Below are 27007 nucleotides of genomic sequence, written 5' to 3'. Positions count from 1 at the left end.
GATTCAAAATAAAGTTCAAGTCGGAACTTGAGACTTCAAGAATAAGAATATACAAAAAAGAAAATTTGAGTCGGAACCCGGTTTTTAAATATAAGAAAATGAATGAGAATTGAGTTTGAAAAGTCGAATTCTCAAAACAACGATTTGTCCAATACGAGCATTGGATTCAAAAGGAAGTTCAAGTCAGAAGTTGAGACTTCAAAAATAAGAATATACAAAAAGGAAAATCCGAGTCGGAACCCGGTTTTTAAATATAAGAAAATGAATGAGAATTGAGTTTGAAAACTCGAATTCTCAAAACAACGATTTGTCCAACACGAGCATTGGATTCAAAAGGAAGTTCAAGTCGGAACTTGAGACTTCAAAAATAAGAATATACAAAAAAGGAAAATCCAAGTCGGAACCCGGTTTTTAAATATAAGAAAATGAATGAGAATTGAGTTTGAAAACTCGAATTCTCAAAACAACGGTTTGTCCAACACGAGCATTGGATTCAAAAGGAAGTTCAAGTCGGAACTTGAGACTTCAAAAATAAGAATATACAAAAAGGAAAATCCGAGTCGGAACCCGGTTTTTAAATATAAGAAAATGAATGAGAATTGAGTTTGAAAACTTGAATTCTCAAAACAACGATTTTTCCAACACGAGCATTGGATTCAAAAGGAAGTTCAAGTCGGAACTTGAGACTTCAAAAATAAGAATATACAAAAAGGAAAATCTGAGTTGGAACCCAGTTTTTAAATATAAGAAAATGAATGAGAATTGAGTTTGAAAACTCGATTTTTGAAAACAACGATTTGTCCAACACGAGCATTGGATTCAAAAGGAAGTTCAAGTCGGAACTTGAGACTTCAAAAATAAGAATATACAAAAAAGGAAAATCCGAGTCGGAATCCGGTTTTAAAATATAAGAAAATGAATGAGAATTGAGTTTGAAAACTCGAATTCTCAAAATGACAATTTGTCCAACACGAGCATTGGATTCAAAAGGAAGTTCAAGTCGGAACTTGAGACTTCAAAAATAAGAATATACAAAAAGGGAAAATCCAAGTCTGAACCCGGTTTTTGAGAAAAATATTGATAAGATGGAAAAACGAAATCCTGAGTAGGAACTCAGATGGGAAGGAAATAACTCTTATCCAAAGGTCGGCTTTTTAGAAGGATTGGCAAAAATGCATGAATAGTTGCCGATGATGAAGAAGATGGGAGATTCATTCGAGATCCTTGACCCAAGGTGGCCTAAGATCCAAATTTATTTATGATGGCTTCAGGATCTTCCCCTATCCTGAGGGAACATAGAACAAAAATTTGAGGTGAATTGAAGAATTTATGAGAAATAATTCTGGTTTATCCCTTTAACCTGAAGAAGAATAAAATTTATAAAAATGGAGAAGAATTTAAAGAGGTTGATTGAAAATTTATTTTGAAAAAGAATTCTCACGGGTAGCAGCGATGCTCCTATGAGGGGTATCAGGATTATCCCTTATCCTGAATGGGAACACCTCGGACAACGAGGGTCAGGTTTTTCCCTTAACCTAAGGGGGAAAAATAAATAAAAGAATACCTCATGGGAAAGAGGCATCAGGCTTATCCCTTAACCTGAAAGGGGTGTTAAAGATAAAGGAATAAAATTTAGTAAAATTGATAAAACTTAATAAAACTTGACAAATTGATAAAATTGACAATAAATTGATAAAATTTGATTAGATGAAAAGAAAAATGAAATGAACGCAATTTTAATAACGATAACCAAGTTATCAAAGAGTTGGTAAGATTTTTAGAAAAGGATTCGTTTGATCCTGCCTGCGTTATGATGAAGGAAGATAAGTACAGATCAAAATAAAATGCCCCAGTATCAGGGGGAAGGATGTGAGAATTTAATAGAAGATTATTGCTTTATTGGAAGACTTTTGAAGAGTACAAAAGGCTATGATGAACAATTCAAGTGTAAAATCTTTTCAAATGTAAAGCGTTAATAGGATCGGGCAGTTCCACCCCATCTGCGTTGATCAGATAATAGGAATTGCGAGGCAGCGCTTCTTTAACCACATAAGGGCCTTCCCAATTGGGTGACCACTTGCCCTTCGGCCGATGCTTGAGATGAGTTGTCGATCTGAGCACAAGATCATTGACTCAGAATCTTCTCTCAATAACTGATTTGGCGTAGTGCCGAGCTATCCTCTGATGATAGGCCTGAGCGTGTTCCACTGCCTTGAGCCTTTTCTCATCTAGTAGATCCAGTTGTACCAACCTCTGTTGCTGATACTGATCAAGCGGAAGCTCAATGAGCGATGCAAACTTGAGTGCAGGCTTCTGAACGTGGAGAGGTAACACCACTTTGGTCCCATAAACAAGCTCTGAAGGAGTAGCATTGTTGGAGTCCAAATGGTGGTTCGGTATGCCCAAAGTGCATCGTGCATCTTCTCGTGCCAATCGCGGCCTGTTTCCACTGTTCTTTCCAGAATGCGGATCAAAATCTTGTTGGTGGCCTCAGCCTGGCTATTTCCTTGAGGATAATAGGGAGCTGAAAAGTGGTGATGAATCCTGAACTTTGAGCAGAAAGTCTTCATCTTCTCATTCTTGAAATGACTGCCATTGTCTGACACAATATCATGTGGGACGCCAAAACGACAAAGGAGATTCTTATGGATAAACGAGACCACATGTCGGCCTTCTACTGTTCGCAGAGTTACAACTTCGACCCATTTGGTGAAGTATTCTGTAGCTGCGAGGAAATATCGGTGGCCATTAGAAACCGAAGGAGTGATCGGACCAACTACGTCGAAGGCCCACATCGAAAAGGGCCAAGGAGAGACCACGGATTGCAAGTAAGCGGCTGGCGCATGAATGAAAGGTGCGTGCATCTGACATTTGACGCACTTCCTTACAAATTGATGGCAATCCTGTTTCATGGTTTTCCAGTAATACCCTGCCCGGATGATTTGCTTGACGAGTGTTTGGTAGCCGACGTGACCACCACAAATTCCCTCGTGTGCTTCTCGGACAATTTCCATGGCTTCATCTTTATCTAAGCATCTGGCGTACTCAGAATTAAAACCACGACGGTAGAGAATACTGGCAAGGATGAAGTAACGTACTAACATGCGCTGAATTGCGTGTTGCTCCTTTCTTGGCATTTCCGATGGAAATTTACCAGTTTCAATGAAATTTTTGATGTCTTGGTACCAAGGCTTCTCTTTCTGAGTGGCTTGGTTCACTTGTTCAGCTGGAATGTAGGCAGGTTGATCAAGTCTGCCAATCTCGAAGGAGCGACATGATTCACTGTCTTTAAAAGACAAAATAGAACCCAGACAGGCTAGGCCATCTGCTATATTATTGTACTCCCTCTTGACATGGTTGAGCTGAAATTCTTCAAAGTTGCTTATGAGAGCTAAGGCAATCTTTTGATAGGGGATCAACTTTGCATCCTTGACTTGCCATTCGGCATTAACTTGGCTTATAACAAGCAACGAGTCGCCAAAGGCATGTACTCTCTTGACATCAAAGTCTTGCAAAATCTTGAGGCCTTGTATTAGAGCTTCATACTCGGCCATATTATGAGTACATTGGAAGTCGAGCTTGAGGGAATAAGGGAGCATCTTTTTTTCAGAAGTGTTTAGCAAAATCCCAATCCCTATACCGGACATGTTTCTAGCTCCATCAAAGAATAGAGTCCAAACTGGGGATTCCTGAACACTGCAGATGCGGTCATCAGGAAAATCGTCTTCTGCTTTGATCTCTTCTGTCAACGGAAAATCTGCCAGCTGATCTGCGATAGACTGACCCTTGACTGACTTCTGAGAAACATATTCCAAATCGTACTGCATCAGGAGGACTTGCCATTTTACAATCCGTCCAGTGAGGAAAGGCTGCTCAAGGATGTACTTGAGAGGGTTAAGTCTTGACAAAATTTTGATCTCTGAGGCCATCAGATAATGTCTCAGCTTCTGACATATCCACACTAAGGCTAGTGTGAACACCCCAAATTTTCCAAAATTTTGTAAAAATGACCCTTCTGCCCCTGACTCTATTTTTTTGAGAAGATCAAAGTGATTTCAAAGCTAAATTTCAGTCTTTCTCTAGATTTCTGGATTAAATTTCACATTGATATATTCAAATTCAACTCCGAGTCTGAACTCAGTATTTTCAATCCGAATCTGAGCCCCGTTGTCCGATTTCCAAAATAAGATCACAAAAATACCAAAAATGATTTTGAAAGGCCCGGGCGGCTCATCCGGCACTCTGTTGGATCCTCGGCCCTATATTTCTCTGTTTGAGGTTGTAAACCTTGAATATTTCTCAAAAATTCGGATACTGTGAACACCCCAAATTTTTCAAAGTCTTGTAAAAATGACCCTTTTGCCCCCAGTCCCGTTTTCTGAGAAGACCGAGGCTAAATTTCAATTATTCTTCAGATTTTCTGGATTAAATTTCGCACTGATATATTCAAAATAAATTCCGGATCCGAATTCAGTGCTTTGAAATCCATATTTTCTCAAAATCCGGATCCAAACCCATTTCTGAAGAAATTTTCTCAAAATGGCTTTTAAAATTCTCAGAAAAATTCCCTTTTTTAAATATTTTTGCAAAAATACAAAAAAATTAGTTTTAAACTTTATTTTCTCACAGATTTTAAGATTTTATTATAAAAATACAAAAAAAAAATAAAAAGATAATGCAAAAACCAAAAAAAAATTATTAGGAAAGTTATGAGAAAAACAAATGGGTTTAAAATCAATTTTGCTAAAAAAATCAATTTAAAACCGTTTTATGAAAAATCTTTTTACACGAAGCCTCTTTTTGGGAAAAACCGAATTTTTTTACAAAAGAACCCATCTTAGGCTTTCTCTTGGGAAAGACATCGGAAAAAAGGATGGCCGCGCCTTTCTTCATCGCCCTTCTCTTTCTCTCTCCTCCATTACCCACCAAAACCCTCTCTTCCTCTAAGCCCTCCATCACACGAACCCTTCCTTCCTCCACCTTCGATCTCCAACGACCCCTTTCACGAACCTTCTTCATCCTCCTTAAAAGGGCACTCACAAGAACCCTAAGCCCATCCGTTTCTCACCCCTCCATCTCGACATCTCTTCTCCACCTTCTTCTCTTTCACGATTCATCATCGCCTTCACCCCCGCACCCCTTTGTTTATTCTCCTTCCTCTTCTCCCTTCCGGCTTCTTCTTCCCCTTTTTTATTACTTCTCTTCTCTGATTTTTTCCATCTCTAAAGGGAACGATCAACTGCAACAAGACCACGAAATCATCCTTCAACAGCATATATAGAAGATTCATTCCCTGGGTTCTTCACCTCCATTAGTTCAAGGTTTCCCCTGCAAGAGGTGAAGAGCAGTCCCTCAAGATCCCTCCTCCGTAGTGTTTAAGAGAGGCCAAATTTCTCTGCAAATACCAGGCGAATATCCCACCTGGTTCTTTCCAATAAGCAGAAATTTCGAAGGAAACTCAACCATTCCCTGCAGTTAAGAGGTAAGAGGTCATCTCCTTCCTCCTTCGATTTCCTGTAGAAATTTGATTCCCATTTTCATTATATCATTCTGAGCTTCCTTTCATTCTCTTTTGTTTATCTTTTCATTTTTTTTATCACAATGCATAGGTGACAGAGTCGGCCTGCATATAGCAGTATCGACTCACCTCTTGGCAAAAAGCAAAATGGAATTTCCTAATTCGAATATTTCTTTTAGTTTATGTTTGATTTCTTTTGTCAGTTATATAATTTGTTTTTGCTTTATTCACGCTAGTCGGGGTTAATGATTCTCTGTAGTTCATCTGAAACTCAATCCCATCTTCCTGCTTTTTTTTTTTTTTCTTGTTTTGATTTATGCTCTTTTTCTTGTTGTAATCTATTTCAAACTTTAATATATGTTTTGATCCTCAAATTTTATTCCTGTTATCTTGTTTTTTTTATTTTTTTGTGAATTTCGATTCCTGTTTTTCCTCTATATTAATTCATGGAGTTTTGATTGAGCATCTATGTGATTATTGATCGATCTAATTCCAGCAATTCAACAATTAATTGCTGTTTGTTGTTGTTATGATTACCTGAATAGCATCCCTTATCATTGATCTGTTCCACTTAAATCCACATTACTGACATAGATAACCTGGTTCATGCCTAAAAAAAAAAAAGGGGAGGAGGAATCATCCCCTTTCTTCTGTGCACATGAGTTGCAAAAGCCAGTTTATTGCTTAAGTTTGAAGAGCTTGATGTCAGAGCTCAATTCACTGACCAAACTGTTCAGGATCTGATGTCTAAAATCGATTTGTTAATCGGTTCTTTATGTTGAGTTTGAATCATTGGTGCTTATGACTAACTCACTACGTGAAATAAGACGACCTGAGTTCCCACTGAGTGCATTCATTAAGCCCAGGCTTCTGAAGTGCGTTTGATCCCTGTTAGTTTACTTACCAAAGAGGATTATTTTGCTTCATCATATTTGCTTTCTTGTCCAGCGTTAGCCATGAGAAACACCCAGAATAGTCGCTTCTGTTTATGGTCTTCCAATGCACTTGGTAACACCTGATCAGTATGTTAACTATCCGACATCTCATTGATTCCATTAGTGATTTTCCTCTGCTCATGAAATTTAGTCTTCACCATCAACATCATCAAATATCTGTATAATATTAGTTGTATTAGCATAGGATTTTTATTGTCATTAGTTTTTGTGATTTAATATTTCACTTTCATCATCCTGTATTTATTTTCTCTTCATTCATCAATGGGTTCATTATATCCCATCATGAAATATATCATTCAACTTGCAGCATCAGTTTCCCATTTCACAATACTCTGCTTTGCCACAGTTCACCATGTTTTCTGTTTTTCAAATGTTTGTGTCCGATCCTTTTTGCACTGCCTAAACCTGGAAAATCAGGAGTCCACGGCAGTATGGGCAGTGGTTTTACTGTTTCTATGAGTGTAATTTCCATTGATCACTGTTCTTCTGTAACTATATCTAAATTACTCAGTGTCTGATAATTCATGGGATGGTTTTCTGGCATATACAACATGAGGATATTCTGCAGGGTGCTTTCTCTTCCTTACGTGTCAAATGTGTTGATGTCACTCACACATGTGAATGAGAATGGTGAAATAATGATAAAATTTAGGCTTGGAACCAGATCATGGGATCAGCCGTCAGTGATGTTGGTGTTTTCATTCTTATCTGTGACCTTAATGCTTTTGGTTATTTAATGCTTGTCTATTCTTTAAATTTGTTTTGGAGTAACAATGCTGGGAGGAGGAGGTAGCATTCTCTATGTATCTCCAATAGCACATCTTTCTCTTTGGTTGATGTGTTGATGGAGGTTCAATATCATTTTTTTTTAAGTGGCTATAAAATGATTGTTATAGTGGATTCATTATTGGGTCAATGACAATAAATGCTTTTGTCAAATTGAACTCTGTTTCTTGATTTAAATCAAGTTAACATGCGGTGTTGTTCAATTGGTTGACAGCTTTTCCCAAAATCCTGTTGTGCAGTTTTCTGTTCTGTGTTTTTGCAAAAAGTTCATTTATTGAACTGGTTGGTAAGATAGGGCTCAATCCAGTGTGAAAAGTGTTACCCCTCAATCGGCAACATCATCCGCACGCTGCAGTCAATTATGCAACCAATGCTGTGAGGCTGCAATGCCTTTATTTTCACTAAGGAAGATGTTGGTGCCGCTGCCAGGTTTGCTGAGTTATGTCAAGTGCTCATGTAATTGGATGGTCACAGCATCAGCCGCACATGTTGAATTTTTTTTTTTATGACCCCTGATTTGTTTAATTCTATGATTTCTATGGCATCCACTTTCAAACTCACCTTTCCCTCTTTGTTCATCTTTTGTAGGATCTAAATAATTGATGTTCAGTGTCATGAGTCAAGTTTGTGCCTTCCATCTATTATCTACTTATGGTCTGTGCTGTCATCAATCAGACAGTGAATTCTCATGACGCTCTTATGCAAAGGTTACTGCAGTACCAAGCAAGCAGGTCTTTCAGATCATTCAGAACTTTTAGAACCATGGTTTAAGCATGCTCAAATTCATTAGGAGTTTGCATTTAGGTACATTTCTTGTCAAAATCCACTTAGATCATCCCTAATCAGGAGTTCACTGAACCTGTCACGGTTCACCTGAGTTGGATCAATCCCATTACCAGCTCTTATGCCAAGGGACTTGGTTCCGCCACAGAGGAATCTCCATCTTCATCAGAGCATCTCTATAAATCATATCTCCGATTTGAATTCCAAGCCAGGGATGCATCAGTCCAGTATGTGGTGACATCATAACCCTTAAAACAATGAAGTTACCATACCTGTGCATTAGTGTCAATACCTTCAATGTCCTATGAGAAATCCACCATGTTTCTCTGATCACCATTTCACCCATGTATACATATACACATATCAGGTGTACATATATATGTATATATATATGTACGGATACATACATATATATATATTCATGTGTATAGATACATACCCATATATATAAGATATACATATATATATGTACGTATATGAACATAGGTGTATATGCACCTTCTTCATCTTCTCATATATCTTGACATAGGTGCAATTTTTCTTCTCTTTTCACTAACCAATTTGTTTTGCAGGGAATATGAGGAGAATATCATCATTTGAGACTTGAATTTTTAAAAACTTGTAATAAGTTAGGATCTTAATGAGAATTTACATTCCCTGTTTTAGGTAGAATGAATGAGCATTGTAAATATCAGGAATTGCTTGTTTCCATGCTCCTTTGGCCTTCATTTTTCAAATTTTCACAAATGGGAACACGAATGGCACGTGCACCATTTCGTAAAAGATAATTGATACTAAGTTGATGATCTACGTCAATGGCCATAGTCAGGGTGTGGACAAAACTTAGCATTTTTATCTTTTACAAAATAACACTTGATCCACACTGGATCCATTTTCAAAATTCATCATATTTTTCATAAAAAATTTCTTCTTTTATCAGAATTTAACCTAAAATTAACTCAAAATATATACCAATGGCCATAGTCAGGGTATATTGAGGGTTAATTTCATTTTAAATTCTATAAAAGCACCAAAAAGGTATTTTATCCTTCATTTGAATTTAGATATGACTATTATATAATACATTCAATGACCATAGTCAGGAGTGTATTATATCATTAGTCTTATTTATGTTCATTTGAAGAATGAAATATAATTCTCAAATCCAATTTCAACTTATTCAAACTCATTCATCATATAGGATAGAATTGCATCATATTTTCAAAATTTCCTTTTCAAAATTTCAAGTAATTCTTCTTCTCAGATCAAAATTCAAATCTAGTTCTATCTCACTTCAAGATTCAAGAATTCAATTTCAAAGTCCAATTTGACTTTGAAATTCCAAAATCACTTTTATATTCAAACTTCCAACTCAAATCAAAATTCAAAGTTCAATTTAACTTTGAAATTATCTTCTGATTTCAAAATCAAGTTCATCCCCTTATCTTCAAATCAAGGTTTGGATTTGAATCTCAAGTTTAAATTTGGGTTTCTAAAACCCAGATCCATTTTTAAAAGGTCTATTTGGACTCTTCATAATCCGAATCCAAAGTTAAATCCTAGTCTCAACTTGGATCCAGATTTCCAAGTATAAACTCAATTCCACTTTGGATCTCAAATTACATATCCAAATTCCATTTAGGATCCAGAACCCAATTCTACTTTGGATCTTAGACCTCAGATCCAAATCCATTCTAGGATCCAGATCCCCATTCTACCATTGGATCTCAGATTCAGATCCAAATTCCAATTCTTAGGATCCAGAATCCAACCCTACTTTGGATCTCAGACTTCAGATCCAAAATCCATTTTTTTAGGGTCCAGAATCCAATTCTACTTTGGATCTCAGACTTCAGATCCATTTCCATCTTAGGATCCAGAATCCAACCCTATCTCGGATCTCAGATTTCAGATCCAAATACCATCTTGGATTCCAAATCTTGAATCCAATTCCATTCAAAATTCCAGATCCAAATTCACTGTAATTCCAATTCTTAAAACCAATTCCTCTTCATTCCAGATTTCAAATCAAGTTCCTATTTTGGATCCTAAATCCAAAAATCAACTAAAAACTCTATTCAGAATCCAGAACTTAGATTCAGATTTCATCTTGAAATTCCAACTTTTGCAAATCCCATTTCTCAATTCCTTTAGATTTCCCACATTTCCTTCTAAATTCAAAACTTCAAAATTGGAATTCAATTTCATTCCAAATATTCATCCAAGTTCAAACTTCTAAATTTAAAGTCCATTTATGACTTTGAAAATTTTCTTCTCTTTTTTTTTTTTCTTTCAAAACTTCAAAATCAATTTCCAAATTCCAGATTTATTTTCCCAAGCTCTTGATTATTCTAAAAACTTAGAACTTTAAATCTTAAGTTCTAAGTTAGAAATCATTTCTTCCCTTTATCAGATTCATCTCAGAAACACTTGGGAATTCTTCAAAACATTTTCAAAAAGAGCATACATCTTTTGCATTTACACAATCATGATTCTATTTGTGCATTTAGACTTAGGATAAATACTTAGATAATTTCTTTGCAAAGCAAAAGGCATAAAATTTGACCCTTGGTTCGATTACCCCTGGTAAAGGTGCCAGGAACGGTCGAACCTTGTACCGACGAGCGGATCCCGTCTCCCAGTTTTCCCGCAAATATTTCAAAAATGGAGGCGAGTTATTTCAAAAATTTTCAAATTAAGGTCAAGTGAGGCCCGCAAAATAATTCCTCTTCTCTCCTTCTTTTCTCTTCTTTTCTTTTCTCTCTTTCTTTCTGTCTTTTATCTTTCTCCCTTCAAAAAGGAGGAAAATAAGAGGTTGGAAAGGAAAAGAGAAGGAAGAGAGAGAATATTACGAGAGGAAAAATTGTGCGATGATCACAGTTTTGGCGACCGTGATGGGACTCGTCTCCGTCTGGTCGAATTTGATGCCTTCTTTTCTTTTTTGCTTTGATATTATCTAAGTCTTTATTCTACATATGTCAGCTTCATTTCCATGCAAACCTTAGGAGCCTAGACTCTGTCCTAAAGCTGGCATCATTGCATATAGGATTTAAGTATGGTTTGGTAGGACCATATTGAGGGGATTATTCCATGTTCACATTAGACTTAGGTCTTAAATACAACTCTCCTCAATTTTAGGGATTGAATGCCAAAACAATGTATGCAAGTGTATGCTTCTCTTCATTTTAATCTATCTCTTTAGGACTTGCATTAGAGCCATCTGATTTATTTTGCATGTTGAACATGTTTTAAAAAATATCCCCTACCTATATTGTCCCGGTCTTCACGTTGCTGGGTTGTCTCACTGAACCATAGTTCGGGAGAGAGCCTCACAACTGGACCACTTATTTGGGTTCGTGCCCCCCTACCACGTACCTAAGGCCCATAGTCCGAGGTATATCGGTAGGTGCTCAAGGATGTTGGGAAGCCATTACCTTAGAACCGGAGGAATATTTCTATGCCACGTACTTCAAGCTTCGGCTTGGGTATATCGGCGTATCTTGATTGGAATCAGATGATCTGAACCCTAGAGTTAAGATTAGGGTCCTACAAGCCATTTCAAATATTGCATTTAGAGTCAACCTTTAGGGAGTGCTGTGTGCGCATCCTTGTTTGTGCAGCTTTAGTTGTATGATAAATTCTTTTATTTTCTTTCATATATATGTATCAAACCCTTTTTCAAAATTTTGGGTGTATTATTCAAAACTTACCCTTATTTTCAAAAACCCCAGGTGTATATTTCTATCTACCTATTTTTCTTTTTCTCTTTTAGATCAAATTTTCTTCAAAACCCTGGAGAATTCCTTTAAAATTTTCATTAACCTTTTCAAAATTTCCAGGTTTATATCTTCAAAGAGTCTATCCATAAGTCCTGCATTTTATCTAATTCTCCCTATTTTCTTCTTTTCCCCAGTATCATTTCAATGGCGTCTGATTCTCTCAATACGGTCTTCCCCCAAGATCATGTCTTCTATCATATCCAGGATGGACCCCCGGATCTGCGGGTTATCCAGTCTCGTTCTTTCTTCCCTCGGTGGTATTATTCTTGGTTCACCACCTTCTCACGTATGTTCCCAGACCACTTGGATGACTATGGGTTGGAGATGGCATCAGCAGTAGGCAAGCGAACCATTAATGGAGCTTTGGTTCAGGCCATGGCAGAACGGTGGAATCCACGTACCTGCACATTCTGGTTTCCTTGGGGAGAGATGACTCTACTGATGGATGAGTTCAATGACATTATGGGATTGCCCGAACCAGCTGGTCAGCCAGATGATCCTGTTGAGCAACAGTTTTTGATCAACATCAAAGGGGTGGATGTTCGAGAAGCCTTAGCAAGAGCAACGGGGAGCAGATCCTGGCCTCTCACTGAGATTGGTGGAAATTAGTTCATCGACCTATTCGAACTATATCAAAAGTATGGAGCCTACAAAGAGGTTGACACTCTATCCCGAGCAGCGAAAGACAGAATTCAGCATGCCATGATCCTGTGCACAGTGGGGTTAGCTTTCTTCCAAGATGGTCAGAATTTTATAGATATCAGAGTCGCCCAGCTCTTTTGAAGATGGGGAAACAAGCAGACCCGTCGGCTTTCAGTTTCCATGGCCGCATTAGCCTTCCTTTACAGAGGTTTGGCTCGATTTGCCCTCGAAGAGACCATTTTGGTAGAAGGGTGCACCTACGCCCTACAGTCATGGTACCTGCGACACGTTCCCTCGAAGAGACCATTTTGGTAGAAGGGTGCACCTATGCCCTACAGTCATGGTTCCTGCGACACGTTCCCTCGAAGGCCAGTTCTTTCAGATTCAACAGTAAGCAGCCAAAGACAGTCATCCAATGCCGAGCTCTGATCGAGAAGTTGCATCAGGAGGAGATTACCTGGGACTTCTTTGACAGAAGAGAGACTGTTCCTCGATACACCTACGCTCGCGACAAGCGCTACAAGTTGATGGGCCCTTTCTTTTGTGTTGATTATCAGTCGGAACGATGTCTGAGGCAGTTTTCACAGCGGCAGGTTCGTGCCAACACCCGTTTCCAGACAGGCAACGTGCCAGAATTCAACCTGCAGTCAGATAAGTGGTCTGGGGCGTATCATGTCGCCAAATATACATGGGATTTCTTTATTTCTCTGTCTATATTTCCTGGACCAAATGTATCATCTGAATATCGAGAATGGTGGCAAACTGTCTGCCCACCCTCTCTTTGTCTTTGAATGTTAATATCAATAAAAAAATTACTTTCTGGCCAAAATTTTATTTCTTGTATTTTGTTTATAGCACAAATAGTCACAAATTTTGGGTGACGACCTCATCCCGGGTAAATGGGACATTCCTTCCACACCTTTCTTCAAATATATTTTCTCATGGTTGACGACCTCGCCTAGGTAACAAGGCACATTTCTTTGTTATCATCAAATGGTAACACAATTATCACAAAATCGTGTGATGAACCAATCCCGGGTAATGGGATAATCTCTTGAAATTGTCTACCAAATCCCTTTATTTCTTGCTTTTTCTCAAAGAAATTGTGATTTTCAAAAAAGCTTCTCCATACTCTAACCATTCCCATATTCTGCAGGAAAGCTTTGGCATCTGAAAATGGTTCAGACAAGGGCTGATAAGAGGGCCGCTCAACAACACAATGACAGCGAGCCAGAGGAAATGAATTCTCCCCGATTATCCAAAAAGCATGACTCCGAAGATGAGAGTGATGTTGATCCGGCCATGTACCGGGTTTTTCAGAAAATGATGACTAAAATGATGGCCGAGCAGGCTAAGGTGGCTCCAAAGAAGGCAACCTCTAAGACCAAGGCTAAGAAGAAGCCCATAAAGAAGCCGGTTAAGATCAGTAAGCAGAGAATACAGTGTGATAGCACCTCTGAGGATTCTGGGTCAGAAGAAGTCTCTGAGGAAGAAGAACAACTGATCTACATCCTGAAACATCTGCGGCAGTCCAAGAGGCCGGTAGAAGAGCCAGTGTCAGTGAACAAGCCCAGGAATGGGGCCCCTGCAGAGGACTCGATCCAGGCACTGACCAAAATTGTTAAAGACCTGCAAGTCTGGGATAAAGGAAAAAAGTCATACACCAGGCAGGACTTCTACCTTGGTTTAGAGGGGGACATCAATCTGGAGAACCTCCTCAGAAAGTTCATTAAGTTTGATGGATCCGGAGATCCCAAGGCCCACCTCACCATGTTCTTTGCGGAATGCGCCCGATTCAGCGAAGACAATCGTGCCCTATTTCTTTATTTTCCCCGCAGTCTGGAGGGGATAGCTGCCAAATGGTATGCTGAGCATGTCAATCCCATTGAACTAAGGGATTTTGACAAAGTGGTCAACATGTTTGTTGAACGCTTTCTGTTCAACACAAAAGCTCTGCCCACCCTGAACCACCTGTGCAACCTGAAGCAGGAGCCCAATGAGAAGGCCAGAGACTTCATTCACAAGTGGAGAAGCCTGTGCAACAAAATGAGAAACCCTATTTCTGAGGAGCATGCTCTCCAAGTCATTCTCAACAACTTCTCTCAGCCCTTAAAAAGCCTCCTCTTCCCATACCCCTCCAAATCATTTATTGAATTGACGGAGCGAGTAGAATGGCTCGAGATGGGGGTAGAGAACGGGATGTATGAAGGTGTCGCCTTAGCCAAAAATGTGCAGGATTCAAAGAAGAAGGCACACTTCACCTACTCCGCCGAGGTTCCAGGGGACGATCAGGGCAGTAGCAACAAGCAGGGCAGTGGCAGTGGCAGTGGCACAAAGCCCGAGCAGAACAGAGGAAGGAAAGGGAAATTCTTCAAAAGCAGTGACAAGCCTCTTCCGGCTGGTCCTCAACAAAAGGGGGACCTTCAAGAAAAGCCCAAACATATAAACTGGAGCAGGGATCGGAAGTTCACTCCCCTCGACCAGCCACTGGAGAAAATTCTGGAATACTTGCTGTCTCACGGGATGGTGAAACTTCCCAAGGTTGCAGATCCGCCAGTGCTCATGGGTAGATTTAAGGAACAGTATTGCAAGTTCCACAAAGCAATGGGCCATGACACTGAATATTGCTTCGTCCTGAAGCATCTGATTCGGGATTGCATCGATAAAAGCATCCTCATCGAGGATGAAGAAGAGGGCAAAATGGACATCTTGTCCGCCCCATTTCCGAAGCACTCAGCATCAACCATTTCAGAAGATTCTTTTCTCCCACAGAGTCACATACATCCTTGTTCCAGCAAGGAAATAAGTTTGCAGCATCAGGTAATGGTTCTACGTCAGGATCAGCCTGCATCTTAGAGAGGGGATATCCTCTCATTTTTGAACATCAGAAACACGTCAGTAGAGAGTGGGAAAACCCAAGTTTTTCCAAAAAGATTTCTGAGAAAGGAGACCTGCGCGGAGGAAGCAGAAACCTCAGAAGCAGCAGAAGAGAGGGCCAAAAGCCTTCAAAAGCCGATTACAGCGCTCTCCAATATCTCTATTTTTGAATTAACCCATGATTCTCCCTAGCACCGGAAAAAACTAGATGATCTATTGAGGAAGATCAAGGTGAAACCGGGCACCACGCCCGAAGATATGGCACAAATAGTAAATCAAGCAATGACTAATGCACCTATCACCTTCTCTGATGAGGACTTGCCAAAGCCTCATTCATTCCACAACAATGCATTGTACATCGTAGTCAGGACCAGGGGCATGACTGTCCCGCACGTACTTGTTGATGGGGGCAGCAGCTTAAATATTTGCCCAGAAATGACAGCGAAAGCATTGGGATTGAAAGAGGAAGAATATGTGCCTGACCCTATCACCATTTACGGCTTTGATAATCACGGGCAGACTGCAAAAGGCAAAGTCTTTTTAGAGATTTTCATCAACTACTCAGTGCACACCGTCTTATTCCATGTTGTCAATGTGCCGCCAACTTACAATCTATTATTGGGACGAACATGGATCCACAACGCCAATGCAGTTCCATCAACTCTCCACCAATGCATCAAGTGGTCCAAGGGTGGAATGATCACCACCATTTTGGGCGAAGACCCTGAAGAAAGGCTGTCACAACCTATGATTCCTCGTCCAACATTTACAGCAGATATTCCAAGCATCCGAGAAGCGGATGAGATCAATCTTAGTGACAGTCTAGAGATGCTAAAACTGAAAGATGTCATGGAAGAGGAGAATGTTGCAGCTATGGTCCAATGGCAGGGACCTTGTTTCTTCAAGTTAGGAGGACACATTGATTACGCCTCCTTCAAAGATCACCCTTTATTCCCTCAATTCTCCAAAGCCAGAAAGGGATTTGATCTGCTGATAAAACATGGATACCAGCCATTCCGGGGCATGGGAAAGAATGAAGATGGTATAGTGGAGCCAATCGTTCCTGCTCAGCATTCAGACAGTTCAGGGTTGGGGTTCATCGGCCAGGATTCCAGCAAAAATACAGTTTTCGTCAGGGGAAACAAGTGAAGATGATGCCTTAGTTTTCCTGCTTTCTTTTCTTCTCTTTTGTTTAAATCTTGTAGGGACAATATAATCCCATCTTTTGTCAGAGTCTTGTAAATACTTTACCTCAATCAATGAAAGATCAAATTTTCTCTTCGAGCATCCATCATTCCTTCTTATGCTTTGTCTATGACATTACTCTTTGCTTTATACAAAAAATTTGTTTTGGCTTGTACTTTCCCCTAAAAACCTCTTTTCGGCATTTTCAGAACTATTAACTCCTGAATCAATGACAAGATTCGTTATCAATCCCAAATATCTAAAATTGGCAAGATTTTCTGAGATGAAAGGCAGAGCAGAGGTCAGTCAGGCAGCAGAGCAGACTGAAGAGCCAAACGAATTTGATTTCACCATTCAGGAATTGCCAGAATTTGCTCACATTCAGAAGCAGGATGAACCATCATCTTTGGTTCAAGATCCAACTGAGGATATCAACATTGGGTCGGAAGATGATCCAAAAATTCTCAAAATCGGGTCAACTCTAAGCGAAATTGAAAAGGCAAGACTCATCCAATTCCTCAAAAGGCATCAAGAAGTATTCGCCTGGACTTATGAAGATATGCCAGGATTGGATATCAAGCTGGTTGAGCATCGACTCAAGTTAAAGCCAGAAGCCAGACCAATCAAGCAGAAATTGAGAAAGTTAGACCTTCGAATTGAGCAGCAAGTCAAGGAAGGACTTGAAGATTTGCTAAAAGCAGGCTTCATCTGGGCCATTGACTACCTAGATTGGCTAGCAAATATCGTGGCAGTTCCTAAGAAGAACGGAAAAGTTCAGATTTGCATTGATTTCAGGGATCTCAATAAGGCCACCCCGAAAGACGATTATCCGCTTCCCAATATTGACTTGTTGATCGATAGCACAGCAGGTCATGCCATGTTTTCCTTCATGGACGGATATTCAGGTTATAATCAGATTAAATTGGCCGTTCGCGATCAGTCGAAAACTTCATTTACTACCCCATGGGGAACTTTTTGCTACACTGTGATGCCATTTGGGCTCAAAAATGCTGGGGCAACCTATCAAAGGGTGATGGACGTCATTTTCCACGATCAAATGCACAAGAATATGGATGCATATGTGGATGACATTTTGGTTAAGTCTAAAGAAGAAGAGGATCACCTTGATGCTCTTAGTCAAGTTTTTGAAAGACTCATTCTTTACAAGTTAAGACTTAATCCTCAGAAATGTGTTTTTGGAGTTGAATCTGGCAAATTACTCGGCTTCATTATCAGCAAGAAAGGAATCGAGGTGGATCCGGCCAAGGCAAAAGCCATTATTGATATGCCGCCTCCAACTAATCTCAGAGAATTATGAAGCCTTCAAGGGCGTATTCAGTCTATTCGCAGATTCATCTCTAATTTGGCTATGAGATGCGAGCCTTTCAACCATTTGCTAAGAAAAGGAGTTAAATTTGAATGGGGATCAAAATGCCAGCTCTCATTTGAGCGCATCAAGCAGTATCTCTTTAATCCACCAGTTTTGAAGCCGCCAAAGTTGGGAAAACCTCTTCTACTATACATTTCTGTCAATCAGAATGCTTGTGGTGGATTCCTCGTGCAGTATGAAGAGGGCAGCCTGATAGAGCACGCCATCTACTACGTGAGCAAAACTTTCATTGATTATGAAAAGAAGTATTCTCAGATAGAGAAAACTTGTCTAGCTCTGGTTTGGATGTGCCAGAAGTTAAGACATTACTTGTTGGCTTCTGAAATCAAATTCCTATCGAAGCTTAATCCTCTCAGATATATTTTGTAACAACCCTTTCTCACTGGACGGATTGCGAAGTGGCAAGTCCTTCTGATGCAATATGACTTAGAGTATGTCTCTCAAAAGTCGATTAAAGGCCAAGCGATCGCAGATCAGTTGGCGGATTTTCCTTTAACAGAAGAAATTAAAGCAGAGGATGATTTTCCTGATGAGCACATCTGTAATATCCAACAGTCCCCAGTTTGGAACCTTTTCTTCAATGGCTCTAAAAACATGTCTGGCATCGGGATTGGAGTCTTGTTAATTACTCCAGAAAAAGAAATGATCCCTTATTCCCTCAAGCTTGGTTTCCAATGCACTCATAATATGGCCGAGTATGAAGCTTTAATACAAGGCCTCAAAATTCTGCAAAGTTTCAATGTCAAGAGAGTACATGCCTTTGGCGATTCACTACTTGTTGTCAGTCAAGTTAACACTGAATGGCAAGTGAAAGATTCCAAATTAATTCCATATCAGAAGATCGTCTTAGCTCTTGTGGACAGCTTCGAAGAATTTCAGCTCAGTCACATCAGAAGAGAGCATAATCAGATAGCTAATGGTTTAGCCAGTCTGGGCTCCATTCTATCCTTTAAAGATGGGGAGTCATGTCGTTCTTTCGAAGTCGGCAGACTTGAGCAACCTGCTTTCGATTTAATTATGCAAGTAAACCAGGTCAATCAGAAAGAGAAGCCTTGGTATCACAACATCAAAAATTTCATTGAGTCTGGTGAATTTCCACCAGAAATGTCAAAAAGGGAACAACGTGCGATTCAACGTATGTCTACCCGTTATTTTATTCTTGCCAACGTCCTCTACCGCCGTGGGTTCAGTTCTGAGTATTCAAGGTGCTTAGACAAAGAAGAAGCTATGAAAGTTATCCAAGAGGCACATGAAGGGATTTGTGGTGGCCATGCCGGCTATCAAACTCTCGTTAAGCAGATCGTTCGAGCAGGGTACTATTGGAATACCATGCAGCAGGACTGTCATAGATTTGTGAAAAAGTGCGTCAAGTGCCAATTACACGCGCCTTACATTCATGCTCCGGTCGCATATCTACAATCAGTCGTTTCTCCCTGGCCATTTTCTATGTGGGCTTTTGACGTCGTCGGCCCAATTACCCCTTCTGCTTCCAACGGCAACAAATACTTCCTGGCTGCGACAGAGTATTTCACGAAATGGGTTGAAGCTGTTACTCTACGCACAGTGGAAGGCCGCCATGTGGTTTCTTTCATTCACAAGAACATTCTTTGCCGCTTCGGCATACCACATGATATTGTCTCAGACAATGAAACCCACTTTAAAAATGAGAGGATGAAGACATTTTGTTCTAAATTCAGAATTTCCCATCATTTCACAGCTCCCTATTATCCTCAAGGGAATGGCCAAGCAGAGGCTACCAATAAGATCTTGATTCGTATTCTGGAAAGGACTGTGAAGACAGGTCGAGAATGGCATGAGAAAATTCATGATGCACTTTGGGCACACCGGACCACCATTCGGACTCCGACTAATGCCACTCCTTCAGAACTTGTTTACGGAACTGAAGTAGTATTGCCTCTCCATGTCCAAAAGCCCGCTCTCAAATTTGCTTCCCTTATAGAATTGCCACTCGATCAGTATCAGCAGCAGAGATTGGTGCAGCTAGATTTACTGGATGAAAAGAGGCTCAAAGCAGCAGAGCACGCTCAAGCTTATCGACAGAGGATAGCTCGACACTATGCCAAGTTCGTCATTGAGAGAAAATTTTGAGTTAACGATTTGGTACTCAGATCAACGGCTCATCTCAAGCATCGACCACAGGGCAAGTGGTCACCCAACTGGGAAGGCCCTTATGTGGTTAAGAAAGCACTTCCTCGCAATTCATATCGTCTAATCAATGCAGATGGAGTGGAAATGTCAGATCCCATCAATGCTTTGCATTTGAAGAAATTTTATACCTGAAATGTTCATTCTAAAGCCTTTGTACTATTCAAAAGAGCCATTTCAATAAAATAATGATCTTCTATCAATTCTTACATTCCTCTCCATGATACTGGGGCATTTTATTTTTATCTGTAATCATCTTCTTCCCTCATATGCAGGCAGGATTAGACGAAAGCTCTTTTCCTCAAATTTTGTTAGTTCTTAATTAGTCTTGTGATCTTTATTTTTCATTTCATTTGATTCATTTTGGTTTGATCAAATTTACATCAAGCTAATGCTCTTTTATGTCAAGTTTTAAACAAATTTTCATCAATCTTATTAAAAATCTCATCTATTTTTATCTTTAAAGAACACCCCTTCAGGTTAAGGGATAAACCTGATGCCTCCTTTCAATGAGGTATTCTCTTTATTATTTCTCCCGTTCAGGATTAGAGGATAAATCCTGAATTGTCTTCTAAAAACTCATTTTGAAAATCTAGTTCATCTTCAAAACCCAGTTCTCGCACTGGTTATTTCTTAAACTTTTCAATCATATATTGAGCTCATTTGGAAAATCTGGTTCTCACACCGGTAATCTTCTAAAATCAGTCTTCTGACCAAAGACCTTTCTCCTTCTAAATTCAAATTCTGACTTAAATCTCCCAAAATTTCATGTATTTCCTAAAGATCCAACACTCGTTGGTCATGTATTTCCAAAAGATCCAGTATCTCGCTGGTCATGTATTTCCAAAGAATCCAGCATCTCGTTGGTCATGTATTCCAAAAGATCCAGCTCCCAATGGTCGTGTGATCAAACCCTTAGGGTGCGATTCCTCAATTCTATCATTTCCAAAACCTTCAAGTTCTCCAATCTCACAACTCTATCAGTTTCCCAACCTCTGGTTGTAATATCCTCAAAGTCTTATCATTTTCTCAACCCTCGGGTTATAATCTCCCAAATTCAATCACTTTCAAATCATCAGATTAAATACTTCATTTTTTGAAATCCAGTATTTTTCACTGGTCGGGATTTGAAATCCAGTATTTTTCACTGGTCGAGATTTAAAATCCAGTTTTCATAACTAGTCGGGATTTGAAATCCAGTATTTTTCACTGGTCGAGATTTAAAATCCAGTTTTCATAACTGGTCGGGATTTGAAATCCAGTATTTTTCACTGGTCGAGATTTGAAATCCAGTTTTCATAACTGGTCGGGATTTGAAATCCAGTATTTTTCACTGGTCGAGATTTAAAATCCAGTTTTCATAACTGGTCGGGATTTGAAATTCAGTTTTCATAACTAGTCGGGATTTGAAATCCAGTATTTTTCACTGGTCGGGATTTGAAATCTAGTTTTCTTAACTGGTCGGGATTTGAAATCCAGTATTTTTCACTGGTCGGGATTTGAAATCCAGTTTTCATAACTGGTCGGGATTTGAAATCCAGTTTTCATAACTAGTCGGGATTTGAAATCCAATATTTTTCACTGGTCGGGATTTAAAATCCAGTTTTCATAACTGGTCGGGATTTGAAATCCAGTATTTTTCACTGGTCGGGATTTGAAATCCAGTTTTCATAACTGGTCGGGATTTGAAATCCAGTTTTCATAACTGGTCGGGATTTGAAATCCAGTTTTCATAACTGGTCGGGATTTGAAATCCAGTATTTTTCACTGGTCGGGATTTAAAATCCAGTTTTCATAACTGGTCGGGATTTGAAATCCAGTATTTTTCACTGGTCGGGATTTAAAATCCAGTTTTCATAACTAGTCGGGATTTGAAATCCAGTATTTTTCACTGGTCGGGACTTGAAATCCAGTTTTCATAACTAGACGGAATTTGAAATCCAATATTTTTCACTGGTCGGGATTTGAAATCCAGTGTTTTCACTGGTCGGGATTATCAAAAATCCAGTTTCTCATCAACTGGTCGGGATTTCCAAAACCTAATGTATTTCATCAGTTCAGTTTTCTAAAGTCTGATTCTTACACCACTTCTTTAAATTACAGCTAAGTGTCTCATCAAAATCTATATTGAGTGATTATTTCACAAGAAATTCGTGAAAACTTTGCCAATTTGCTAAAAGCATTAGTTGATTCTAAAAAGTCTGACTACACAAAAAGAATTTTCTCAGATTACCTCGAATATTTCCTTCCAAAAGGTGAAACTTTTTGTGAAAAGAGGTAAAATTCAAATCTTTCCCTGTTGATCAACCAAATGGATGTAAGAAATGTCCTCGATATGATCAATAAAAGAAAATCTTCAATGATGTGCAAAAAGATTATCGTGGGAAAACACCCAGATATCAAACTGCCGAAGTTGCCAGAAGTTATCTTTTCTCATGCAAAATTCTTTTATCAATATCTCTTCATTTCCTGCTTTTATGAAATTAAGAATATTTCTTTTATTCTCATATCAAGGAAATGGATAGCTTCCTTGAAGAAAATCATCAGTGCTAAAATTTTGAATTTGACTCCTATAACTGAGGAGTTAACCTACTCTAGGTAAAAGAGAGAATATCTTTCGCACATACGTGCACATTTCCAAGCATTTGAATCTAGTATGATTTTATCTTATTGGCAAAATTTTCTAGCTATTCCAAAATTAAAATAAACATTCAATATCCATTTTGATGCAACCTAGCGTTGTTTATATTTCTCAAAAGAGTTGCCTCTGAAGGAAGTATCTCTTCCTGTCCCATCACGGTTTTTATCATTAAAGAATTCCGTAGGGACGACCCACTCAGGATAAGGGTTAAACCTGAACCATTTGCGAAAGATTCTTTGATTTCAAAAGCTATTTCAGTCTCGGCAATGAGACGCCCAATTTCTTCCCCTTTTCAAAGCTTTAGGGACCCTATATTTCCTCCTTTCGCAAAAACCCCTCTCGGATTTGTTCGTCCAAATTTCGAAGGTCCCATCGTGCTTTCTCCATTTTTGAGAAACCTGTATGATAGATTTCTCCCACTCAGGATAAGGGTCAAACCTGAACCATTTGCGAAAGATCATTAATTTCAAAAGCTATTTCAGTCTCAGCAAAGAGACGCCCAATTTCTTCCCCTTTTCAAAGCTTTAGGGACTCTATATTTCCTCCTTTCGCAAAAAAATCCCTTTCAGAATTGTTCGTCCAAATTCCGAAGGTCCCATCGTGCTTTCTCCATTTTTTTGAAACCTGTATGGTAGATTTCCCCCACTCAGGATAAGGGTTAAACCTGAACCATTTGCGAAAGATTCTTTGATTTCAAAAGCTATTTCAGTCTCAGCAATGAGACGCCCAATTTCTTCCTCTTTTCAAAGCTTTAGGGATTCTATATTTCCTCCTTTCGCAAAACCCCTCTCGGATTTGTTCGTCCAAATTCTGAAGGTCCCATCGTGCTTTCTCCATTTTTGAGAAACCCATATGGTAGATTTTCTATCCAGATTAAGAGTTAACCCGGAACCTCGCTTCGCGAGGTATCTTCCTTGCAGGTTTGGGTTAAACCTGAGTCACATTCCAATGAGAATCCTCCTTTCTGACGAGATGTTTTCTTTCAGTCCCATCATGGCTCCTCCCATCAAGGAACCCATACTTCATACATTCATCCAAGAAAGGATCATAATCGGGCTTCATTTCACAAGGCATTTTCCAAAATGTCCCATCAAGGTCCCCGTGTATCCCTTTCCTCAGTTCAAATTCATCTTGATATATTTTCGTCCCATCCAGGTTAAGGGCTAAACCTGAATCATTTTGATAAGAGTATCTGGTCTCACCCATGAGACCAGATCAAAATTCTCATTTCCCACCATTTCAGAATTTCCATCTAAAGTCCCATCACGATTTCCTCATTTTCTACTCAATCATATCATCTTCGAGGATTTCGTCTCCCCAAAACCATTCAGGATAAGGTTTCAAAGCCTGAGAAGCCATATTTTCAAAATAATTCTTCCACACCCAGCTCAGATCTGCTAACTGGGGCATTTTCAAAATTTGGAGTGTTATCTTTGCCACTAAACTCGGCTTTCAACCGGCTTAGTAGCAAAGAGGGGCATCTGTGAACACCCCAAATTTTTCAAAGTTTTGTAAAAATGACCCTTTTGCCCCCGGTCCCGTTTTCTGAGAAGACCGAGGCTAAATTTCATATATTCTTCAGATTTTCTGGATTAAATTTCGCACTGATATATTCAAAATAAATTCCGGATCCGAATTCAGTGCTTTAAAATCCATATTTTCTCAAAATCCGGATCCAAACACATTTCTGAAGAAATTTTCTCAAAATGGCTTTTAAAATTCTCAGAAAAATTCCCTTTTTTAAATATTTTTGCAAAAATACAAAAAAATTAGTTTTAAACTTTATTTTCTCACAGATTTTAAGATTTTATTATAAAAATACAAAAAAAAAATAAAAAGATAATGCAAAAACCAAAAAAAAATTATTAGGAAAGTTATGAGAAAAACAAATGGGTTTAAAATCAATTTTGCTAAAAAAATCAATTTAAAACCGTTTTATGAAAAATCTTTTTACACGAAGCCTCTTTTTGGGAAAAACCGAATTTTTTTACAAAAGAACCCATCTTAGGCTTTCTCTTGGGAAAGACATCGGAAAAAAGGATGGCCGCGCCTTTCTTCATCGCCCTTCTCTTTCTCTCTCCTCCATTACCCACCAAAACCCTCTCTTCCTCTAAGCCCTCCATCACACGAACCCTTCCTTCCTCCACCTTCGATCTCCAACGACCCCTTTCACGAACCTTCTTCATCCTCCTTAAAAGGGCACTCACAAGAACCCTAAGCCCATCCGTTTCTCACCCCTCCATCTCGACATCTCTTCTCCACCTTCTTCTCTTTCACGATTCATCATCGCCTTCACCCCCGCACCCCTTTGTTTCTTCTCCTTCCTCTTCTCCCTTCCGGCTTCTTCTTCCCCTTTTTTATTACTTCTCTTCTCTGATTTTTCCCATCGCTAAAGGGAACGATCAACTGCAACAAGACCACAAAATCATCCTTCAACAGCATATATAGAAGATTCATTCCCTGGGTTCTTCACCTCTGTTAGTTCAAGGTTTCCCCTGCAAGAGCTGAAGAGCAGTCCCTCAAGATCCCTCCTCCGTAGTGTTTAAGAGAGGCCAAATTTCTCTGCAAATACCAGGCGAATATCCCACCTGGTTCTTTCCAATAAGCAGAAATTTCGAAGGAAACTCAACCATTCCCTGCAGTTAAGAGGTAAGAGGTCATCTCCTTCCTCCTTCGATTTCCTGTAGAAATTTGATTCCCATTTTCATTATATCATTCTGAGCTTCCTTTCATTCTCTTTTGTTTATCTTTTCATTTTTTTTATCACAATGCATAGGTGACAGAGTCGGCCTGCATATTGCAGGATCGACTCACCTCTTGGCAAAAAGCAAAATGGAATTTCCTAATTCGAATATTTCTTTTAGTTTATGTTTGATTTCTTTTGTCAGTTATATAATTTGTTTTTGCTTTATTCACGCTAGTCGGGGTTAATGATTCTCTGTAGTTCATCTGAAACTCAATCCCATCTTCTTGCTTTTTTTTTATTTTTGTCTTGTTTTGATTTATGCTCTTTTTCTTGTTGTAATCTATTTCAAACTTTAATATATGTTTTGATCCTCAAATTTTATTCCTGTTATCTCGTTTTTTTTATTTTTTTGTGAATTTCGATTCCTGTTTTTCCTCTATATTAATTCATGGAGTTTTGATTGAGCATCTATGTGATTATTGATCGATCTAATTCCAGCAATTAATTGCTGTTTGTTGTTGTTATGATCACCTGGATAGCATCCCTTATCATTGATCTGTTCCACTTAAATCCACATTACTGACATAGATAACCTGGTTCATGCCTAAAAAAAAAAGGGGGAGGAGGAATCATCCCCTTTCTTCTGTGCACATGAGTTGCAGAAGCCAGTTTATTGCTTAAGTTTGAAGAGCTTGATGTCAGAGCTCAATTCACTGACCAAACTGTTCAGGATCTGATGTCTAAAATGGATTTGTTAATCGGTTCTTTATGTTGGGTTTGAATCATTGGTGCTTATGACTAACTCACTACGTGAAATAAGACGACATGAGTTCCCACTGAGTGCATTCATTAAGCCCAGGCTTCTGAAGTGCGTTTGATCCCTGTTAGTTTACTTACCAAAGAGGATTATTTTGCTTTATCATATTTGCTTTCTTGTCCAGCGTTAGCCATGAGAAACACCCCGAATAGTCGCTTCTGTTTATGGTCTTCCAATGCACTTGGTAACACCTGATCAGTATGTTGACTATCCGACATCTCATTGATTCCATTAGTGATTTTCCTCTGCTCATGAAATTTAGTCTTCACCATCAACATCATCAAATATCTGTATAATATTAGTTGTATTAGCATAGGATTTTTATTGTCATTAGTTTTTGTGATTTAATATTTCACTTTCATCATCCTGTATTTATTTTATCTTCATTCATCAATGGGTTCATTATATCCCATCATGAAATATATCATTCAACTTGCAGCATCAGTTTCCCATTTCACAATACTCTGCTTTGCCACAGTTCACCATGTTTTCTGTTTTTCAAATGTTTGTGTCCGATCCTTTTTGCACTGCCTAAACCTGGAAAATCAGGAGTCCACGGCAGTATGGGCAGTGGTTTTACTGTTTCTATGAGTGTAATTTCCATTGATCACTGTTCTTCTGTAACTATATCTAAATTACTCAGTGTCTGATAATTCATGGGATGGTTTTCTGGCATATACAACATGAGGATATTCTTCAGGGTGCTTTCTCTTCCTTACGTGTCAAATGTGTTGATGTCACTCACACATGTGAATGAGAATGGTGAAATAATGATAAAATT

This window comes from Nuphar pumila, chromosome 8, assembly GCF_984573655.1.
Source record: "Nuphar pumila chromosome 8, dmNupPumi1.hap1.1, whole genome shotgun sequence".
NCBI classification, from domain to species: Eukaryota; Viridiplantae; Streptophyta; class Magnoliopsida; order Nymphaeales; family Nymphaeaceae; genus Nuphar; species Nuphar pumila.
The sequence above is the reverse complement of the archived record's forward strand: the minus strand, read 5'-3'. Positions refer to the sequence as shown.